This window comes from Triturus cristatus, chromosome 12, assembly GCF_964204655.1.
Source record: "Triturus cristatus chromosome 12, aTriCri1.1, whole genome shotgun sequence".
Lineage (NCBI taxonomy): Eukaryota > Metazoa > Chordata > Amphibia > Caudata > Salamandridae > Triturus > Triturus cristatus.
In genome coordinates this window covers 81,828,501-81,837,857 of record NC_140595.1, presented here as the reverse complement: position 1 = coordinate 81,837,857, position 9,357 = coordinate 81,828,501, and positions in this window count along the sequence as shown.

The window sequence follows — 9,357 nt, the reverse complement described above, 5'->3', positions numbered from 1 at the left end:
CTAGTGCAGATATCTACATCTATCAGATTTAGATCTCTTATGGTAAAGTGTAGGGAAAAGTGATAGTTTATCATTTAAAAATAAAATCTAAAAAAATACTTTAATATAAATAAAATTGTAAAATCATCCAAAGGCATCAGACTGGATCCAGAAATTTGAGCAGTATCCCTCTGAGCCAGTGGGTGGCGGTGTTTGGCTTCATGCTGGAAGTGACGTGCGCAGTGCCTGCGTAGGCGCCATCCCAGCGCGCTGACCTCTGTTTTTATCACGTCGGTCAGCGCAGATCTGGCGAAATGTACTCTGTCATTTTTGACAGGCCTTTTTGTCCAAGATTACATCTCCTGGTGTGTTAGGGTTGTTCCCTAAAAAGCCAAACGGCTTTAAACCATATGGTGCCAGTCACAGGCAGATGTCTGTAACGGACCCCCATCTTGTTTGCCGATGTGTTTGGAGAGGGACCACGACTCCCAAGACCTGTGAGAAATTTGCGCCATGAATCCCAGGGTGCTGAGGGAAAGGGCCCTGAAGCTCTTTGCTGCCCAATGTCAGATGACCGTCATACACTCTCTATTACAGTCATGTAGAAGGTACCGGGACCCCTTGCGGAGCAGCTGAAGATGATCGTCATCCTGATCCAAGTCGCCGGGTAAGTCTTTCAAGAGAAATTTGACAAAGAAGTTGTAGCACTCTTCGACTTCCCCTGCCAGTCCAAGTCGTTGGACAAGTGTCTGGAGCATGGCACTCCTGGCCTCGCTCCCTGTGAGTGACCGGGTCCGCAAGGCACCTCCCAGAGCAATCCCCACCCAACTCAAAATGTTTTGAGGTCATGCACCTCATCTTTGGGATGCCTCAGGGGTGGCCCCTACTGGTACTCCACAAGCAGGTCCACTATTTGCACCAGTTGGCCCCCTGGATCTGGTACTGGATCCAGAGAGACGCCACCCGCAAGTCTGTGACCATCCACAGTGCATGCTCCAGTGCTGTTGTTCCCGATGCCCCATGGCAGCGCAGGCCCCATCGTCATACTGAACTCTGACAAAGAACCATTTGGGCTTCATCCGGCACCGACAGATACCATGCCCTTTGATGTGGAGCTAGTGTTTTTTCCTTTGACGTGCCTGGAGAGGGTGACGATTGGGAGGCATCTGAGGACACTTATGGTTGGTTCATCATGGGGATGATGGTTGAGGACAATTGGTACAAGGAACTAGAGGATGCCAGTGGTTTGGACACATCACCAGACGCAGGCTTGCTCTCTCCCACTAACATGGCTATGTAGAAGGGTGCCTCATTTGAAGTAGTGGGACCGAGAGCAGCTGAGGTCTTACACCTTCGATTGCCCACAGTGGCAGTCAAGACTAACCTCTTGACAGAGGTGCTTCTACCGGGAGTTGCCCCCTCCGAACCGTTACTCCCATTCAACGAAGCCCTTACAGATGTCCTCTTTGGGGCCTGGCCCAAGCACTGCATAGGGACTCCTATGCACAGGACAAATGTCAGCCGCCATCGTTCTGCTCCAGGAGATCCGAGTTTCCCCACCCAGCACCCCACCCCAGAGAGCTTGGTGGTCCAAGCCTCCACTTCCAGGATCAGTCCTGGCACATTCCCTAACACTCAAGCGTATAGGGAATCCAAAAGGCTGGATACCTTTTGTAAGAGTATGTTCTCTTCTGCAAGCCTAACTGTGGTCAGTGAACACCACGTGCCTTTTGGGCTGATACACTCACACTGTGTGGGATTTGGTTGCCCAAGCGCTGCATATGGTCTCGGAGGAGGCCCAAGCCATTCTCTGCCAAGCTATTGCTTACAGGCGAGATGCAGAAAAGTGCAGGATCAGATGTGGACTGGACAGGACCAATTCGCTGGGCAGAGTGATTGAGTCGTCAGGGGCTCTTCGATGCCACATCTGGCTGAGAGCCACCGGCGTCTCGGGATAGCCAGGCTTGGCTCATGGACATGCCCTTTGATGGCTCTCACCTTTTCTATAATAAGGCGGACTCAGTGCTGAAGCGCTTCAAGTCAGCAAAGCTACGGGCATCCCCGTGGTCCTATCCATGACCCCATACCAACCCAAGTCTGCCTTCTGTGGTTACAGTAGGGACTACCAGCCATGTACTTTTCCGCCCAGCCATCAAGGCCAACAGACTTAAGCCTTTACAAACCACATGGGACCACCATCCAGATGTTGGGTCAGTGCATCACCCCCTGACAGCCTTCAAATCCATTTAGTTTGAACTAATTCCAGCACCGGCTCTCAGTGGGAGACAAGATCCACCATCACCTGCCCCATTACCTGCCTATAACATTGGACAAGTTGGTTTTACAAATAGCTCTAAGGGGCTACTCTATCCCTTTTCTTGAGATTCCCCACACCTATGCCACCCACTTAAAGACTAGATGGCAGAGGACCATTTCTCCTTGCTCTGTCAGGAAGTGGCGGTCCTTTTGGCCAAAGGGGTCATTGAGAGAGTACCAGCATCGGAAGTAGGTTGTGGTTGTTATTCCTGCTACTTTCTGGTGTCCCAAAAGGACGTAGGACTCCGCTTTAATTTAGACATGCACCTTCTCAACTTATTCCTGAAGATGTAGAAGTTCAAGATGCTAACCTTAGCTTAGGTCTTGTCTGTCCTGGACCCTGGAGATTGGATAGTAGGGGTGACCTGAAGGATGCATATTTTCACATCCCCATTCTTTCTGCCCTAAGGCACTACTTTCAGTTCACAGTGGGCCAAGAGGACTTTCAGTTTACCATGCTCCCCTTTGGCCTGACCAGCGCCCCTCGAGTATTCAACAAGGTGATGGTAGTGGTAGCAGCGGAGGTCAGGTGTCCCAGCCTTTCCCTACCTCAACAATTGGCTGTGGAAGGCAAGCTCACCTCAGACAGTCGTCTCCCACCTCCAGAATATGGCACACATCCTGCATTCGCTGGGGGTTACGTATCAATGTGCTGAAGTCACACCTTACTCCTTTTCAGACTCTCTCTTTCATCGGGCCGTTCTGGACACCGTGCAGTTTCGGGTCTATCCTCCCGAATAGGGAGTCCCAAGATATTTGGGCTATGATACCGATGTTTCAGCCTCTATCCTGGATTTTGGTGAGACTGACTGAGGCTGCTGGGCCTCATGACCTCCTGCTTGTGACTCATGCCAGTTGGCATATGAGGGTTCTGCAGTGGCACTTGAATTTCCAATGGGCACACATCAGGGAAATCTTTCTCACCTGGTCCAGCTCTAGGAGTGAACTGCGAAAGACTTGCAGTGGTGGCTGAAGAACCGTAATTGGGTGGCGGCAGACCCCTCTCCCTTCCCCAACTGGAGCTAAATGTCCTAATAAATGCGTCACTCCTGGGCAGGGGCGGCCATCGGGGAGAGGTGGAGATCAGAAGACTCTTGTCTCCATTTGAGTCCGGGCTTCACATCATCCCGTTGGAGCTTCTAGCGATCCGGTTGGCATTGAAAGCCTTTCTTCTTCGATCAAAGGAAATTTGGTACAAGGGTTCAAGTCCAAACACCACCGCCATGTGGTACTACCAGAAATAGGGTGATGTGGAGTCTTGGACCCTCTGCCAACATGGCTGGAACCTTTGGGCATTTCCCTGGTGGTTCAACGCCTGGCAGGCTCTCTGAATGCCAGAGCGAACAAACTCATCCAAAGATGCCTAGCAGATTACTAATGGTGTCCCCGTCCAGAGGTGGTGCAACGTCTCTTGCACCAGTGGGGAGAGCCTTGGTGAGATCAGTTCATCACCAATAAGAACGCGCAATGTCAGCATTTCTATGCACTGAAGTTTCCAAGGCAGTTTTCACTCTGGAATGCTTTAGTCTTGAGTGCAACTCTGGCCTCATGTACATCTTTCCACTGATACCTCTCCTGCCCAGAGTTCTCAAAAAGATCAGAAACTGGCCCCAAGTCATTCTTGGGGCTTCAAATTGAGTGCGGAGAGTTCTTTATCCTAAGCTCCTGACCATGAACATCAGTCCTCCGTTCAGGCTGCCCCACCAGGAAGATCTTGTGTGGCAGCAGCAGAGCAGGGTACTGCACCCAAACCCGCGCACACTCCCAGCCAGCCAGTCACCACCAGACCGGTTTCTGACCTCATGGGGTGACAGCCTTTGTGCTATTGGAGGTCAGGAACCAAGCCTGCTCTGGGTGGAGGTGCTCAACACCTCTCCCTCGCAGGAACAGCAGCACCTTGTCTTATGTTAATTTGGACAGCTCCGACTATACCCCCCGTCCTAGCCCCACTTTTTGGCAGTGGGATAGGCTGGGAAATTAGCAAGCAGAGTAGGAGTGTCCACCTTGGCTTGGCACACCCCTAGGGTGGCCAGGAGCTGAGGTGAACCCCTCTCTTGGTTTGGAGAAAAAGGACCAATAGGAATACGGATGTGCCCCTCTCCCCAAAGGGAGTAGTCACCCTAGAGGACAGTAGCCATTGGCTACTGCCCTCCAACCTCAGGAACGCCCTTAAATTTAGTATTTAAGGGCTCCACTGAACCTTTTTCCTCAGATTCGACTACCTAAGAAGATGAAGGACAGAAGAGCTGTCCAGATCTGATGGAGGAAGACGACAACTGACTTGGCCCCAGCCCTACCGGCCTGTCTCCCGCTTCAAGGACCCAGCTCATCGAAAATCGGCGTGTCCCGCAGCCAACACCCTTCCAGAACCCCAGAAACATGAGCTGCCTTCGACAAAGGCTCTTTTCTTCTATGGACACCGGATTTGTCCAGAAAGAAACAAACCTAAGGACACCGGATCCAGGTGGATCTGCGACCCCTGCACCACTCTGCACCCTTCACCCACAGCCCGAGTCCAGGTGGCCCAACAATCCAGTGACGTCGTATCACTGGCGATCCTGACCTGGGATCCAGCGTTGGATGACTTCTCCTGAACTTTCCCACAACAGCTGCAGCCTCATCTTGAAAGGTCCCCCTGACCAGATCCAGTGAGAGGAACCTCACGCATAAAGACACCCCTGCAACCACAGCCCCCAGGCCTTGGAGTGCCCAACAGACAGTGTCCCTGCACCCCCCCCACCCCGTCCCACCCCACCCTCCTATCCAACTCATCTCTCCAGTCTTTGGATTCCTTCAGCCTGTCTTCTGGTCCAAGCCTGCAGCTGTTTTCTTCAACCAAGGATTTCCTTTTGCTTTCAATAGGGCACCTGACTCCCCCTTTGCACCCTGCAGCCGGTCACCCCTGTGCCGCTGGTGGGGCAGCTTTGGTGCCGATTGGTGGCTCCTTCAGTGCAGACCTCATCCCCAGGGTCTGTGTCCCTGCAATCGGTGCCTGTTTGAGGTGCCCCCAGCTTCCATAGGCTAATATTGGGCAGACTGACCTCTGAACCCGGCTGTCCCAGTGCCACTGGTGGTGGTGCAGTACCTACTTTGGTCCTACCCTTTACCTGTGTTGGTCCAACCCTCCAAAGACTGAACTTGTAAGTTGAATGTTTACCTGAAATTACTTACTTGCCTTTCCTCCCATAGGATTGGATTGGTTTCTCTCTGTATTGCACTAAGTGTTGATTTTGAGATAATACAAAGTATCTCTTTTACCTTGAAATGTATTTTATGCACCTGTAAAGTATTCTTTATGCTTATACAAAGATTTGCCAACTGTATATTGAAAGTATTGCATTTCTGAGAAGCGTACTTACCTGTAACTGCGTTCCACTTGGTACACAAAATAAAAGTAACTAAAGTAATATGTTTGTAAACTTTGGCCTGGAGTTAGGCTTATCATGGGGTAGTGTGAACGCATTTGTTGTACACACTTATACAAGGCAGGTACACACACTCAATGACTAACTGCTAAGCCCAGTAACCACTAAATTGAGTGTAAGGTATTATCTACTTTATCCTCTACTATACCTTTGGGACCTACTGGACTCTATATCTCTGTTTGATTTAGTATATACAGAGCCAGCTTCCTACACTCCTGAAGTCAGGGATGTTATTCTGGGAGCCAGGCATCCCTCCAACAAGACGGTAAACACCTACCGTTGGTACAAGTTCATGGCATGATTTGCATCCAAGGATATTGATCCTCTTTCTGCACTCTTATCCCAAGTTCTATTGTTTATTCTTTCTCTGGCCCAAGAGGGTTCTGCTCAGGGCACAGGTAAAAATTACTCATCTGATAGAGATTTCCAGCCACAGATTCCTTACTTTTGAATAATCCCCAGGCGTCCGACTAGATCCAAATTTTCTTTTTTTTGTAAGCAGTACCCCTGCACACCAGTAGGTGGTGTCATCCACACCGAAAGTGACGTGCGCAGTGCTTGGATAGGCACCACCCCTACCCGCTGACATCAGTTCTTTTATTTCTGCGCCAGGCAGCGCAGATCTGGAGAAGAGCTACCCCCAGTCTTTTTGATTGACTTTTTCAACTTCCTGTCAACAACTTTTTTGGAACTTTGTCTGCTGGTTGTGGCAGGAATGTCCACTAGGAAGGCTGATTTGAAGCTCTGTGGCACCTGTCACCAACAAATATCTTTGGTGCCTCGTGCACGACCATGATGACAAGACCGGTGTTTGTTGTTGCTATGTTCTCCAAAGCCTTAAGGGAGCGGTCCCTGAAGCTCTTTGCTGCTCGAGGAGCGACACTGCAGTGGGCTTGATCCCGGTCGAGAGGAAGGTTCCAGGATTGGTCGTTCAGGCTTTTGGGTAAGTCCCACAAATGGAAGAATAGCTAGAAGTCCAAGAGGGCTTCAACTTCACCCCATCTGTCGAGATGAGAGAGCATCGACATTCAAGGACTTGTTCCGCAGTTGAGCCTGTGTCTAGGCTGTCTTGGCGCCTCCCTGACTATCCTGAAGCGACCCCGCCCAATTTCGTGAATTGGGCAGCTCGTCCCTGTAGTCGGGTGGGGTCCCTACTGGTCCTAAGCTGGCGGGTTCGCCCCCAGGGCCAGTCCGGCCCCTTGGATCCATGGATGGATCCAGATCGGCATAGGTCAAGCCTCCTCGACCTTCCTGTGTGCCAGTTCCACTGCCAACGTCCCCTTCGCCCTCTGGCGGCACAGTCCCCATATACCTCCTGACGCCTATATGGAGCGGGATAAGCGCTGTCCGATGCAGACTCGGGCCAGAGCCAGTTCCCTAATCATTTGGGCTAGGATTTGGAGATGATTGGCCACTGGACTCTGATGAATACCAGCCCCTAGGTGTCACAGAAGACAACTGGTGAGTATCTGGCGGATGCCAGTGGACTGGATACCTCCCCAGATGCTGGCTTGGTTTCCTCTCCTACCATGGCTACAGTGAAAGGAGCCTCATTCTCTATGGTGGTGAGGAGGGCAGCTCAGGTACTAAACCTTCAGCTACCCACTGTGGCTGTCTAAACGAAGGTCTTCACCGAGGTGCTTCAACTGGGAGTCACCACATCTGAACCGCTTCTCCTGTTTAACGAAGTCCTCTCAGACGTCCTACTCGGGGCCTGGTCCAAGCCCTGCACAGGAGCTCCTGTAAATGGGACGGATGCCGTCCGCCAGCACCCTGCCCCAGGGGACCCCCGTTTCCTCACAACACACCCCACTCTAGAGAGCTTGGTGGTACAAGCCTCCACTTCCAAATTAAATCCTGGCGCATTCCCTACCACTACCCGAGTCAGAAAATCCAAGACGCTGGATACATTCGGGGGAAGAGGTTTTCTTCCACCAGCCTTATACTGTGGTCGCTGAACACCGCATGCATTTCGGGCCAATATTCTTGCGTGCTTTGGGACTCGGTTGCGCAGGTGTTGCCTGTGGTCTCAGAGGAGCCCAGAGCCATACACTCTCGAGCTATTGCTGACGGGAGGGATGCTGCTAAGTTGACAATACAATCTGAACTGGATACGACCGACTCGCTAGGGAAGAGCAGTTTCATAGTCGGTGGCTGTATGGCGCTACGCGTGCCCGAGGTTGACTGGCTTTTCTTGGAATGTCCAGGCCTCACTCTTTGACATGCCCTTTGATGGCTCCCATCTCTTCAGAGACAAGGTGGACTCCGCGCTGGAGTGCTTCAAGGACAGCAGGGCTATCGCCAGATCCTTGGGCCTTTCCATGGCCCCTCGCCAACCACTGTCTGCCTTCCACAGGGGTTTCCAGCTGCGTCTCCAACTGCCCGGCCAGCAGACTTCAGTTTTTGCATGGCCGAGGAAGCACCACCCATAGGCCTTGTGGGTCGGGTAGCCAGAGGTCAAGCCAGTCTACCACCCCCCCTTCGGCAGCTGCAGCCTCCAAGCCCCTTTAGTTTGCCTTCCGACCATCATGGGCACCCAATGGGAGGCAAGATACGTAATCACCTGCTCCACAGGAGGTTAATAACATTTGACTGCTGGGTTCTAAAGTTTGTCCAAAGGGGCTATTCCCTCCCCTTTGTGACTACCCCTCCAAACATGCCACCTACTTGCGACAGGCGGACGGAGGACCACATCTCATTACTCCGCCAGGAAGTGCAAGCTCTCCTGGCCAAGGGAGCCATAGAGAGGGTCCCGGCCTCAGAAGTAGGTTGGGGTTGTTTTTCCCGTTACTTTCTGGTGCCCAAAAAGGACAAAGTGCTTCGTTCTAGCCTAAACTTGCGCACTCTCAATTTCTTCCTGAAAAAGGAGAAATTCAAAATGCTCGCGATCACTCAAGTACTGTCTGCCCAGATCTGGGAGCATGGATGGTAGCATTGGACTTGCAGGGTGCATATTTTCACATTCCCACCCTGCCCTCAAAAGTTACCGGTGATTCACGGTTGGCCACAAGCACTTTCAATTTGCCCTGCTCCCTTTTGGCCGTGCCAGCGCCTCTCGGGTGTTCACAAAGGTGATGATGGTGGTTGCAGCTCATGTGCGGAGATCAGGGGTTTCAGTCTTCCCCTATCTTGACGACTGTTGAAGGCAGACTCGCCCTAAGCTGTTGTCTCCCACCTCCAGACTAACGCAGACCTCATGCACTCGCTGGGGTTCACTAGTAACATGCCGAAGTCACACATGATCTCTGCTCAGACACTCACTTTCTTCAGAGCTGTTCTGGACACTGGTTTCAGGCTTATCCTCCCCAGATGCAAGTCCAGAATATTCAGGCTATGATACAGATGGTTCAGCCTCTATCCTGGATTTTGGTTAGACTGACTGACTGAGGCTTCTGGGCCATCTGGCCTCCTGCATCCTGCTTGTGATGCTTTTCCGTATATGAGGGTTCTGCAGTGGGACCTGAAGTTTTAGTGGGTGCAGAATCAGTGGAATCTCTCACACATGGTCCAGGTTTCGAAGGACACACCAAAAGATCTGCACTGGTGTTTTTAAGGACTGCGATTGAGTCAGTAGCAGAACCCTTTATTTACCCCTTTCCCTAACCAGATCTGACTGTAATTACAGATGGGTCACTCC